The sequence below is a fragment of the Balaenoptera ricei genome, chromosome 2 (assembly GCF_028023285.1).
Source record: "Balaenoptera ricei isolate mBalRic1 chromosome 2, mBalRic1.hap2, whole genome shotgun sequence".
In the NCBI taxonomy this organism is placed as follows: Eukaryota; Metazoa; Chordata; class Mammalia; order Artiodactyla; family Balaenopteridae; genus Balaenoptera; species Balaenoptera ricei.
Genome location: NC_082640.1, coordinates 35,914,218 through 35,926,981, shown reverse-complemented (window position 1 = coordinate 35,926,981; position 12,764 = coordinate 35,914,218). Strand labels below are relative to the sequence as shown.

Sequence of the window (12,764 nt, the reverse complement as noted above, 5' to 3'; positions counted from 1 at the left end):
CTATTTTGAGAAGAGGATGCAAGAATAAGTAGTTTCTAGACTAGTCTAAGGCAGATGGGAGCTCTTCCCTGGTGCTCTCATTGAGCCTTAGCACCTCATAAGTAAAAGTTATGTATCTTAAGACAGAATTTGATAAATTTTATGTAACTCGTAAAATCTGCTTAACAAAAGTTAACCAACGTCCTTGAATTTTATTTATCCTGGATCCCTGCTATTCAAATTGATGTCTTCAATCAAGTGCTTTTTCCAAGAAAAGACAGAATCGTTGTCTAAACCTCGTGGTCATATCTCTTCAAGGGTTGAGTTCTCAATATGATGGGATGACATCCAGGACTAGGAGTAGTGTTAACAGTCAGCATGTAATGCAGAAATTTCAGAGCGAAACAACCTATACAATTCCATAATTTGGCCATAAATAGCAAAGACTTAGACCCTTGGGAGCTCAAAGCCCATAACTCACTTTTATTTTTCCTGATTTACAGCGGTGGATTTCTTTCCTGGGGGACAGTGGATGGAGGCCCAGGTTTATTTTGAAGGAGTAGAAGCAGGTGTAAGGAGCAACTGAGAAAATAAAGGAATTTCTCTTTTCTTGTCTTTTTTTCTTTTCCGCCTGAGTGGGCATTGTTAAATCAGGTATATTAAATGTACCTTTCATTCAACTCCATTCCACGATGTCTTGAAGCTGAACTTCCAGGAATTGAACCTCTATGGCTGTCGGTGGAAGGAACTGGGAAGTGCAGAGACTGGAGACCTGTATTTGAACAGTGGTTGTGCCAAAATGGGGGGGCTACTAGCCTCACCAGCTGGCTGTGGTGACTAATGGGGGGGCCAGAGGCTCACCATCAGGGGAGGTAGCAGGGAGTACTGGGAAGAGTAGCATCTGGGTTTGCAAAAACTAGGCTTCCCACGTTTGCCAAGAAGTGTGACTGGGAGAGTAACTTCACTCTCCTTGGCGTTGGTTTCTTCATCTCTAAACGGCGATAATGAAACCAATATTAGAGGTTCTTCATGGGCGTTTCCATTTATTGAACATTTTTTGTTTGTACAGACTGTAAGGAGGAACTTACGCGTATGTAATCTTCACAACCACCTGCTCAAGAAGTGGCTATTTTCATCATTTTAACAAATGAGAAAAGATGAACAGCCCTTGAAAAGTGTCTGGACCTAATTCCTCCCTGTGTCCCAGTGTTTGGCCTGAAGTCTCATTCACAAGTGTTATCAAATGAGAGGAGGCCCAGAGACGTAAAGGGATGGCCTCAAGGTCACAGAGCTTTCTCATCTTAGAGTGAGGGCTTGACCTCAGCAATTATGAAGGCCCCTCCATTTGTTGTGCCTTCCTGTGTGATGAACGTGATTGCTCAAGAATGAATTAACTGGGACTTCCCTGGTTAAGACTTAGCCTTCCAATGCAGGGGGTGCGGGTTCAATCCCTGGTTGGGGAGCTAAGATCCCACCTGCCTCGCAGCCAAAAAAACAAAACATAAAACAGAAGCAATATTGTAACAAAATTCAATAAAGACAAAAAAAATAACTATAGTGAGATATATACACCACCCAAATGATTCCTAAGCACTACGGAGGTAGAAATCATTAAAAAAAAAAAGAATGAATTAACTAATGCAGAGTCTGATAAACTAATTCCTCTGTGGAATAAAGAGAAAAGGTATACAATATTTTTGTTTGCCATCATAATTACTTTAAAAAGATAGCTGGTTAAAATGCAATATTAAATCACATTTGAATCTGTTTATATGTATTTTATTGTGTGTACCAAGTGTCCAGGCACTACCTAAGGAACATGTAGGACGTATCCAGTGAATGTCTGATACAGCAATGTATGCTGCCTGCTGCTTTGGCTGTTGGCCACTCTCTCCAACTTATTTGCACATGCTTGACAGTGTGCATAAGATGTGCGTGTTTTCCTTGCTTTTCTCTCCCTGTTCCCTGGCTGTTCTTGGCTTTGAAGCTGACATCCATTGCCCCGACAATTACTGTAGACCAGCAGACCATGCCACCCATCTCTCCTGGAATCTACCATCATTTCTTGCTTCTTGGCTATTTTTTATGGCTTCTTATTTCAGTTTCTCCTCTCTTCTTCATTCCTCCCAACCTCAACATGCAGTCAGTAAGTCCTGTGTAGATTCTACCTCCTAAATATTTCTCCCATTCACCCCTTCCTCTCCATCGCCACCACGTTACCCTGTTCCACGGGGGCTTATGGCTCTTGCCTAAGTGAACACCGTACCTGGTTGCCACTAGTATAAATTTGACTTTGTCATTCCCCTTCCAGGCCTTGCCATGGAGTCCCTACAGGCGTAGGGTAGACTCTCAGTTCTTTAAGTTGGTGTGTGATGGTTTCAGCTCTTTCTAGCAATGCTCAACCTCCGTTCTCCAGCAGCTTTGGGCTCATTCTGTCCTTTGCCTGTTCTGTTACTTCTGCCTGGAAAATTCTTCCCCATCTTCAGAGCCTGGAGAACTCTAGTTCACCCAGCTTCCTTTTATTCTTCCTCCTTCTTCTCCAAAGCTATTGCTTCCCATCACTGCTCCCTGAACCCTGGGTGTACACACATCAATAATGTCACTTTTGTTGTATTGAAATCATTTTGGTTACTTCTTAGGCCCTTCTACCAGACATTGCAAGCTGCTTCTCACACAGAAGTCTACTTTTTTATTAAAAATTTTAAAGGTTATTTAGTTTTAATTTATTTTCATCACTTTTTCTTCATGATCCAGATATTTTCAAATGCAATGAAAATTAACTTTCCATGATATGTCAGAGACTGGAACTAAAAAAAAACTTTTCAGACTGCAAATGAGTTATACAAATGAAAATATCAAGTGGAGATCCAGTTATCAAAATGAAAGCACTCGACATATTAAAAGTTAACAATTATTTGTTTAGAACACATAAAAAGTCAGTTTGCTACAATTGTTGGATTTTAAAGAACTGTTGCAGAGGTTTGAAGAAAATAGATTTATTAACTTAAAAAGAACTTGAAACAAGTATTCAAAAGAAATTTGTGCCTTTATTAGAATGGTGTTAGGCTTCAAAAATGACCAATTTAGGTAATCAAATGATTAATTTTTTTAATAGGAAATGACACTACAGAACTGCAATACTGGTCCAACAGTCTTGTTTTTACTTTTCCTTTAAAGCAAGAAACAGAATGAGAGTTAAACAGAAAGCACTAGCAAGTATCAGTTAATCCAAGATAATAGCTTCTTAGTCCCAAAAGCACTTGCAAGGAAAACCACTGGGGGGCACAGGGTATGGAGGCACTTCCTAATAACTGGAATCCCATGAGTGTGTGTGTCTATGCCATGTGTCATAGGCTACTTTGTGAATTTGTCCTTTACTTGGTCACTTTTCCCCTCAAATACTAGTTTTCCCGTGACTTTTTTCCCTCAAAGGATAAAAAGTATGAAATATAAGCAAGCTCTTGCATTTTACACTTAGAAATGTTCAGTTCAAGCGTTATGTATATTTATCGGTACATTTATAGTGTACCGATAAATCCCATCAAATCTTGGCTAATTCAATAATATAGAACCTATCAGGGCACAGAAAGAACGAACACCTGCTTCTTTTTGTTACACATACGATTCAAATACTGAATCTGAAGAAAAACATTTCATCATTTTGGCTCTCCTTTACATTCCCATGTTGATAAACTTACTAAAATATTCCTGTGTAATTGAGTGTGGTCCTATTATTTCAAGTCAAGTTTAAAATCTCAAAACCAGCCATCCAGGCAAAAAAGGCAATCAGAAAGATGATTTCTTCCTCATCTCCCTAACCCCAATAACTACGAAGTCAATTTTACATGATTCCAAACACTGAATAGTGATGAAAAATGCTAAGCCCAATTTCTTCATAATCCTTTCTGGTGTGGCATACGTGGTAGAATTCAGGTGTGGAAGCCGGCATGGATCCTCCAAACCAAATTGCCTGTGACTGCATTTTGGGTGTAATGACTTGTACATTGATAGGTTTTTGTGACAATCTACCACCACTCAGTTCCTCACTTAATTTCAGCCTGGCATCTATAGTTCTTTTCAAATCTCTTTGCAAGTGATGTCCGATGTCCCGGAACATGGTTGAACCTCCAGAGAGGACAATATTCTTGTAGAGAGGACGTCTGACATCAGTAGGACAGTTGTGAATTACTTTATCTACAACTTCTGAGATAGGTTGAGTAAAGCCTGGATTAGCAAACTCTAGATGAGAAAAAATTTCAGGTCCCAAGAATCTCTCAATAACGAACACTAATGGAAAATTCTTTCTTTGAGATAGCACTGATTCCAGTATACTGTTTAATCCACTTTGCTCCATCTGTGTCATACTTGTTAAATTCTTTCACTAAATCTGGGCAGGCATAACTATAGTTTAAAGTTTAAAGTTTCCTTTAAAGTTTCCAAGGATTGCTCTGAAGGATTCTTACTTCTCCATCTCTCAGCAGTTGCTGAATAAATTATGTTCTTTTTCATCCTGTGTTTGGAATGTGCTTAACACAGCTGCCAATCACATACCCTTCAGTCACAGGGGTGGCATGGGTGACACTGTTTCTACTGTCTATTATCGTACCAATCAACAGATTGTTCTCCTCCTTGTCTTGAGGTCCAGGATGCAGCTAAGGCAAGAATGGCCTGTGCAGAAATGTACGAGCCTAGAACATTATTTCAGCAGTATATTCCCTGTTTTCTGGAGTATTCAGTGGAGGTTCAGTCAAAAAAAATGGTCTTCATGTTCTGCTCTTAAATATTTAAAGATCATTTGATCCATAAACTTTTTCATCAAGTCCCATTCTTCAACAATGCCATGGCAGATTGGCCACTTTTTTGCATATGAAGGTTTTTCTGTTGCTTCATCAGCAATGAAGAAGTCTAGGTCATCAACACCTTTCATCACCCTCCTTTGAGCTTTCTCATCCTTTTTTTTGCTGACTCCTTAATAGCAATACCCTGTACCATAGTCCAGCACACAGGCCGGCAGCCGTCCACCATCTTCCTTGTCACCTGCTGCCGCTGCAACTGTCTGTTTGGTGCTGACTGGGGCCAGGGTTGAGCAGCGGGAGATAGAAGCTATTTGACCATCCACAGCTGGCCACTGTCTGTCATGGGGTGAGGGATGGAGATGGGAAGCAGAAGCAGAGGCAGGCTTGGTCAGTGGCTACCACTTCTGCAACCCAGGCAGGCAGGCTGTCCTGGAATAGAAGTGCTTGTTGAGTGACTGAATGACTGTGTATGCTTACATTCTTTTCTCATGAATTCAAGCTTACAACTTTTATAGAAATTGGAGGTTTCCAGACTCTTTTTTTTCTTTTAATTTTTATTTATTTATTTATTTATTTATTTATTTATTTATTTATTTATTTATGGCTGTGTTGGGTCTTCGTTTCTGTGCGAGGGTCTTCTCTAGTTGTGGCAAGCGGGGGCCACTCTTCATCGCGGTGCGCGGGCCTCTCACTATCGCGGCCTCTCTTGTCGCGGAGCACAGGCTCCAGACGTGCAGGCTTGGTAGTTGTGGCTCACAGGCCCAGCTGCTCCGCGGCATGTGGAATCTTCCCAGACCAGGGATCGAACCCGTGTCCCCTGCATTGGCAGGCAGATTCTCAACCACTGCACCACCAGGGAAGCCCGGGTTTCCAGACTCTTAATAGCTGAATCATTGGGGTGTGGCACCAAAATTCAAATATTCTTTTATTGTATTAGTTTGATGTTTGCCTCTGGCATCTACTTTGTTTTGAGCTTTGACTTTCATAAATTAGGAGTCGGGACTTCTTCACTTCCAGGAAATGTTATCTTCATATCCAGGAAAAATGTTTTGTAGTCAATCAACTAATCATTCCATGAGTATAATCATAATGCTATTTAGCTCTATTTCGTAGAAGTGCTGGGTACTGTGCAAAGTATTTTTAGAGCATCTCATTTCATCTCCTTGATACCTCTACCAAGAAGGTACTAACCTATAATGGAAAAGAATCTGAAAAAGAATACACACACACACACACACACACACACACAGACACACATCTGAATCACTTTGCTGTACACCTGAAGCTAACACAGCATTGTAAATTAACTATACCTCAATTAAAAAAATGATTATTGGAAAAAAAGAAGGTGCTAGTCTTACTTCTCCTTTTATGAGGGAGGAAATTAGGCTTGGCAAGGTTAAGTAAAACTTGCTCAAGGTCATACAGCTGGCAAGTGGTCTTGTAAGGACTCAAGGACAGGCCTTGAGTGATTCCAAGACAAATGCAGTACAGTACTTGTCACCATTGCATGAGATAAATCCGGTGCTACCCTCCAGTCTCTTCCTCATGATTTTCAATCTTCGAATAAATCCAAGGTGTCTTTATCATTCATTTGAACCATATGTCACCTATTTAGCCTCTATTAAATAGAAGCTCTAAATCAGGAGTTGGCAAACTGGCCTGTGGGTCAAATATAGCCCATTACCTATTTTTTTTTTTGCACAACCTGTGAGCTAAGAATGATTTTTACATTTTTTTAATGGCTGAAAAAAATCAAAAGAATTCTATTTTGTGACACCCAATAATTACATATGATTAAAATTTCAGTGTCCGTAAATAAAGTTTTATTGGAACACGCACCCAAGCCCATTTTCGTGCATGCTGTCTATGGCATAAAGCAGAATTGAATAGTTATGACAAGAGACAACATAGAGCACAAAGCCTGTAATATTGCTCTCTGGTCCTTTACAGAAAATGTTTGCCAACCTCTGCTCTGAGCTGTAAGTCCAGGGAATTTACGTATGCTGGTGTGCAACATTTCTGCAGCCCTGGACAGAACACTAAAAACGTTTTGTCTGCATCTGCAATTGGGTTGTGTGTTTTTTGGAGGATCTCCAATCATTTAACAATTCTGATTCATCCTGGTGACCTGGGAAGGGCCTCGCTCTGGAATACATTCTTACTTTGTAATTCAGGAGACTTGCGTACCCCAAAGTCACTTCTGGTAATGCCTCACTGTCTGTCACACACCAACGAACTCCTCTATCCAGAGTTTACAGTGCTGGTGAGGAATGGCCTTGATGTGTTTACTCCGATGGGGACATAGTGTTTTCTGTTTACAGGTTGTTAGGCATTTTGCCATGTGCCGCATTGTAATTCCTCACCAAGGAAACAGTGCTTAGTCCCCTCGCTGGGTTCCCTCCACTCCCATCATCATTCTCTTCTTGTTTTCATTATTCCGACTTTATTTTGCCTTCTCCTTTGCTTCATTTTGAAAGAGTCCCAATTTGCTTTTCTTGCCAGTTTTCTACTTGCTTTTCCCAGGGCTCAAAAATGATTCTTGAGGGTGATGTCATTTTCATGTTTATCTTTCCTCTCTAGCATGACTTTGATTAAATATGTATATTTTAATTGGTGAGCTGTGTTCTAAGGGAGTTGATCGTTGCAAGGTCCATGGCCAATTTCAGCCACAGTTAACCTGAGTCGATTTGTACAATAACAGTGGAATGTTTTGGCTTCTATTGCAGTAGGAGTGGATCATATATGTTGTGTAGGCTTTTCAGAAACTTCATGCAGAAATTATGTGAACCAGATGGTACCCTTTTGAGTTGCCAAACATGCATATTTTAAAGAAATGTGGTGTATCTATTCTCCGTGGTAGATTTAGATGGGGGTTCTTTGGGAATGGAAATTAGCTGAAATAGCCATAATTGAAAAATTCTTGGAAGCTTATCATCAAAATAAGGAGTGTAATATCAGAAGACCAGCGTAGATTGTTAAGGAACAAATATTATTGGATTTATTTAATTTACTTCTCCAAGGACGAAAAGCCCTGTAGTCTCCATGATATGTCCTTTCTTTGATAAGGCTATTGATTTGTTTATTGAGATCTCTTGAGGGCATTTGGGGCAGTGAGAAAAGGTGGGTACGAGGCAGGGGAGATTGCATGGGACCAGAGAGTGAGGGCCAAGCCATTTAGCCGAAAGCTAATGGGATGGGGTGACATCACTCTGAGAAGACAGGACCTGGGACAACTTGCAGGTTAAGGAAGGGGCAGAGCCTTGGGAGGACTGCTGCTGGGTTTCCTCTGAGCAGGTAGGCGATCTCGATCAGTCGTAGTTACCTCTAAGCATTGACCAAGCAGGGTTTGCAGAGGAGGAAGCTGGATCTCTCCGCAGGTAAGATGAAGAGCATGATGGAATCCAGGAGCCCCACCCAGGTAGGAAGGAGAACGTAGCCGACTTGGCTCTCTGCACTGGCACTTGCTGGGGAAATGCTTCTTTTTTTAAAAAAAAAACCTGAGTATTTTTCTTTTTTTTAAGTTTGTTTATTTATTTATTTATTTATGGCTGCATTGGGTCTTCATTGCTGTGTGCGGGCTTTCTCTAGTTGCAATGAGTGGGGCCTACTCTTTGATGCAGTGTGCGGGCTTCTCACTGTGGTGGCTTCTCTTGTTGCGGAGCATGGGCTCTAGGCGTGCAGGCTTCAGTAGTTGTGGCGCATGGGCTCAGTAGTTGTGGCTTGCGGGCTCTAGAACGCAGGCTCAGTAGTTGTGGCACACAGGCTTAGTCGCTCCGTGGCACGCAGGATCTTCCCGGACCAGGGCTCGAACCCATGTCCCCTGCATTGGCAGGCGGATGCTTAACCACTGCGCCAGCAGGGAAGTCCCTGGGGAAATGCTTCTTAGTGCCTCAGTCTTCTTACCTGTGAAATGGAGATAACTCTTCCTAGGGCTAATGTATTTATTTATTATTGTTTTTCTAACACCTTTATTGGAGTATAGTTGCTTTACAATGTTGTGTTAGTTTCTGCTGTATAACAAAGTGAATCAGCTATATGTATACATATATCCCCATAGCCCCTCCCTCTTGCGCCTCCCTCCCACTCTCCCTATCCCACCGCTCGAGGTGGTCACAAAGCATCGAGCTGATCTCTCTTTGCTATGTGGCTGCTTCCCACTAACTATCTATTTTACATTTGGTAGTGTATATATGTCCATGCCACTCTCTCACTTCGTCCCAGGTTACCCTTCCCCTTCCCTGTGTCCTCAAGTCCATTCTCTACCTCTGTGTCTTTATTCCTGTCCTGCCCCTAGGTTCATCAGAACCATGGGCTAATGTATATATGAAGCTTACATAGTATCTGGCTCAATTCTAACTTGGAGGGTTGTGGTGAGGATAAGAAGTTACGTATCTAAAGTGCTTTGCACATTATACGGTTCAATAAATGGTGATTTTATTATAATAATCATTTAGAAGGGAGTTGTGTTACCTGTTGGTGAAGAGTTTGGGTTCAGAGTCAGGGAGACCTGGTTGGAGTCCCAGCGCAACAGTGTAATAGTGGTGTAATCTTAGGCAAGCCCCTTCCCTTCTGTAAGCCTCAGTTTCCTCTTCTGTACAATGGGGAGAAAAACAGCTCCAACATGGTGGACTCAGGGGATTAAATGAGCTAATGCATTTGAAGTACTTAGCACAGGGCTCATCACGTAATAAACATGCAATAAACACTAGCTGTTAAGTTTTTCCGCTGGCCTCCTGCCTGGGACAGAAAATCAAACTCTGCTCCTTAAAGCAGAATTTGGCCAAGCTTCACCCTCATAAGGTCCGTGTGTGAGAACCCACTATTGGGTCCCTGGGGAGCAGAAGGCCTGCTTGGGTGATGACTTAGGTCTCTCAATTCCCCCTCAACCCCTCCACAATGCTACACGTTTCCATACTGCATACATTAAGGTCTGCACTTAGTAATTTATGGTTTAAGGGCTGGGTGCATATTTTCAGGATCCTTCAAAGATGAGCACATTTGGGATCAACACTGAAGGAACCCCCTTGCTGCTTCACTTACAGTATAGGTAGTATATTCTGGTGGTTAGAGTGTTTGGGGGTGGGGGGTAGTGCAGCTGGACTGTGTATATTGTTTCCTTGGTTTGAAGGTTCCCGTAAGCAGACTTCGAAACAGGAATTTGTGGGGAGGCAGCTTTTTGGTTGTTGTTGGTTTTGAGATGATGCCGGGAAAACCAGTTGGGGAGTGGGGAAGAGAGACGGGAGAGAAGGAAGCCAGTGAAAGGTGTGCTACCAAATTAGTGACCTCTGAGGGCACCTGGGGCTCAGGCTTGCCGGGGAACTCTCAGAGACAGCGTGGAAGCCACCTCAGAGTTATGCCAACCAGAGGCAGGAGGCTGGGGCGTTTATCTACCACCTGCCCTGCCGGCATTGGCTGAGGGCTGCTCCTGGGAGCATTTGATAGCCACTAGCTACACATGGCTATTGAGCATTTGAAATGTGGCTAATGCGACTGTGATAGAATTCTAAAATGTTATTTAACTTTAATTCATTAAAATTAAAATGTAAATGGCCATATGTAGCTAGTGGGTATGGATTGGATGGCACAGCCACCATGACGTTAGACACCAAGTGTGTTTTGTTTGCTGCTGTGTTCCCAGCCCCAGTTTCACGTAACAGGCACTTAATATTTGTGGAAATAATGAAGTAACTGGAGGAAATCTCTGGCAGGGTTTTCTTTAATTGCTTTGCCAATGGTTCCTTTCCTCTTTGTGTGTCTTCCCAAGTTTAGGTAAGGCACTCTACCATCTTCATTAGTAACTACCACGAGTGCTCTTTTCGGGGCATCTGTGGGACTTCCACCCTGTGGCCCTTTATTTATCCCATTGTGTGTGCCGGTCTGACCAGTGAGTGAGGGATCCATCCGTCCTTGCTTCAGGCATTCTTGCCTGCTTTATGTTTTTCAGAAATTTCTCAAAGCTGCTGCCAGGTAGATTGGAGTTACCCCAATTTGCAAAGCGGATCTAGATGATTCCAAATTTTATAGTCCTTTGGTCGTTCCAGTTGTTCCAGCACCATTTGTTGAAGAGATTATCTTTGCTCCATTGTACTGCCTTTGCTCCTTTGTCAAAGATCAGTTGACCGTATTTATGGGAGTCTACTTGTGAGCTCTCTGTTCTGCTCCATTGATCTATTTGTGTATTCTTTCACCAATACCATGCTGTCTTATTTAACTGTAGCTTTATAGTAAGCCTTACAGTCTGATAACCTCAGTCCTCCAACTTTGTTCTTCAGTATCAATCTTGGCTATTCTGGGTCTTTTGCCTCTCCATATAAAACTTTAGAATCAGTTTGTCAATATCTACAAAATAACTTGCTGGGATTTTGATTGGGAGTTTTTTTTACCTTTATTATGAAAAAATTTAAACATATAGAAAACTAAAGAGAAAAATACAGTTAATATCCCGACCCCATCACCTGCATCTCACAATTGTTAACATTTTGCCACCTTTGCTTCATCTTCCTTTTTTCCTGAAATACTTTAACAAACATCATAACATTTTGTTCCCAAATACTTCAGTGTGCACATCTGAAAAATAAAGGCATTTTTCTCCTTAACTATGCTACCGTTATCACACCTAACAATGATTCTTTATATCATTCAATGCCCAGCCTATATGCAAGCTTCCCTAATTATTCCCAAATGTCTTTGGGAAAGAGAGAGCTCTGGACTCTTCTTCATCTTATAAGGATACCAGTCCTTATCCATCCTCCTTACCTAAATGTAATTACCTCCCAAAGACCCCACCTCCAAATAACCATCACATTGGGAGTTGGTGCTTCAACATATGGATTTTGGGGCTGGGGAGACACAAACATTCAGGACACAACAATACTGTGCACAGATATTTGAGTACCTTTTCAGTTCTTTTGGGTATATACCTACGAGTGGAATTGCTTGGTCATTTTAAAATCTCTTATAATCTAGAAGAGTTCCCTTCACCTCTGATTTTTTTCTTTTTGTTCTTTTTTCTCTCATGACGTCAGTTTGTTGAAATGACCAGGCTAGCTGTCCCACCTTTGGGCTGTGTCTCATCGTGTCCTCATGCTGTTTTTCAGCACATTCCTCTCGGCCCCGAATTTCCTATAATTTGGCTATGATGTTTTAATTTTCTCTGTGGTCTCTTCTTCCTCAGTTCATTCTGTTGGATACATTTGCCTCTTCTATTTTGTACGTGGCCTATTTTGGAGGAATGTGCCCTCATTTCCTATCACAGACCCAAAGCAGTTTTTACTCTTCCCTGCAGTAAAGTTATGTGCAAGAAGGTCTTTGCTCTTATTCCTCGAGGAACTATTTTTGTTCTCCTATGCTTCAAATTCTGGTCATAGGCCTCAGACTGTTGTGTTTCTATTTACTTACCCATGAATAAGCCTAGTGTTGGCTCCTGGATGTGATACACTGTTCACTCACAGTGCCCTCCCTGTCCTCACCGACTGAGGCCAGCGGCTGAGCCGGTGTCTCCAGTGGGACAGTTCTGGTCTGTCACACATCTCGGGCAGCTGTTTTTGGCTGACATAGCTTCTTTTCCCCCCACTGTCCATTTTCTGACAAGTGATAAAATGGACATTGGCCCTGCAGGGTCTGAGGCCACCTCTGATCAAACTTTCATTGCATGAAAATGTATACCTGCCTGCAGGCACTCTTCCAAGGTCACCCAGGAATGCAGTTGGTCTGGTCATCTCTGCACCTTGCTGGGTTGCTCCCTAGAAGCTGTTGCTTCAGGACGGATGAGGCAAGAAAGTTATTGATGAGACATAGGGACTCGACTTCTTCAGAAAGGGGTTCCCAACAGTGTCAGGCTGGTTATGTGCTTTGGATTGAATCCCTTAGAGTTTTGTGGAGGAGCAGCCAGTGGGGTTAGGGTATTGATGAGGTCACTGCTAGCCTATATGGTGCTCTTTGTGAGTTAGAAAAAGGCACCTTTTCCTCAAGACCCTGACTTCCATG

General features: G+C 42.1%; 1 protein-coding gene and 1 pseudogene across 2 annotated transcripts in view; one reads left to right on the top strand and one right to left on the bottom strand.

Annotated features, from left to right (window-relative positions):
* The window catches only part of SH3GL3 (SH3 domain containing GRB2 like 3, endophilin A3), a 141,575-nt gene that overhangs the window by 21,560 nt on the left and 107,251 nt on the right, over positions 1-12,764 (top strand). The window lies entirely within an intron of this gene.
* On the bottom strand, positions 3,821-4,941 carry LOC132360306 (actin-related protein 3-like; annotated as a pseudogene).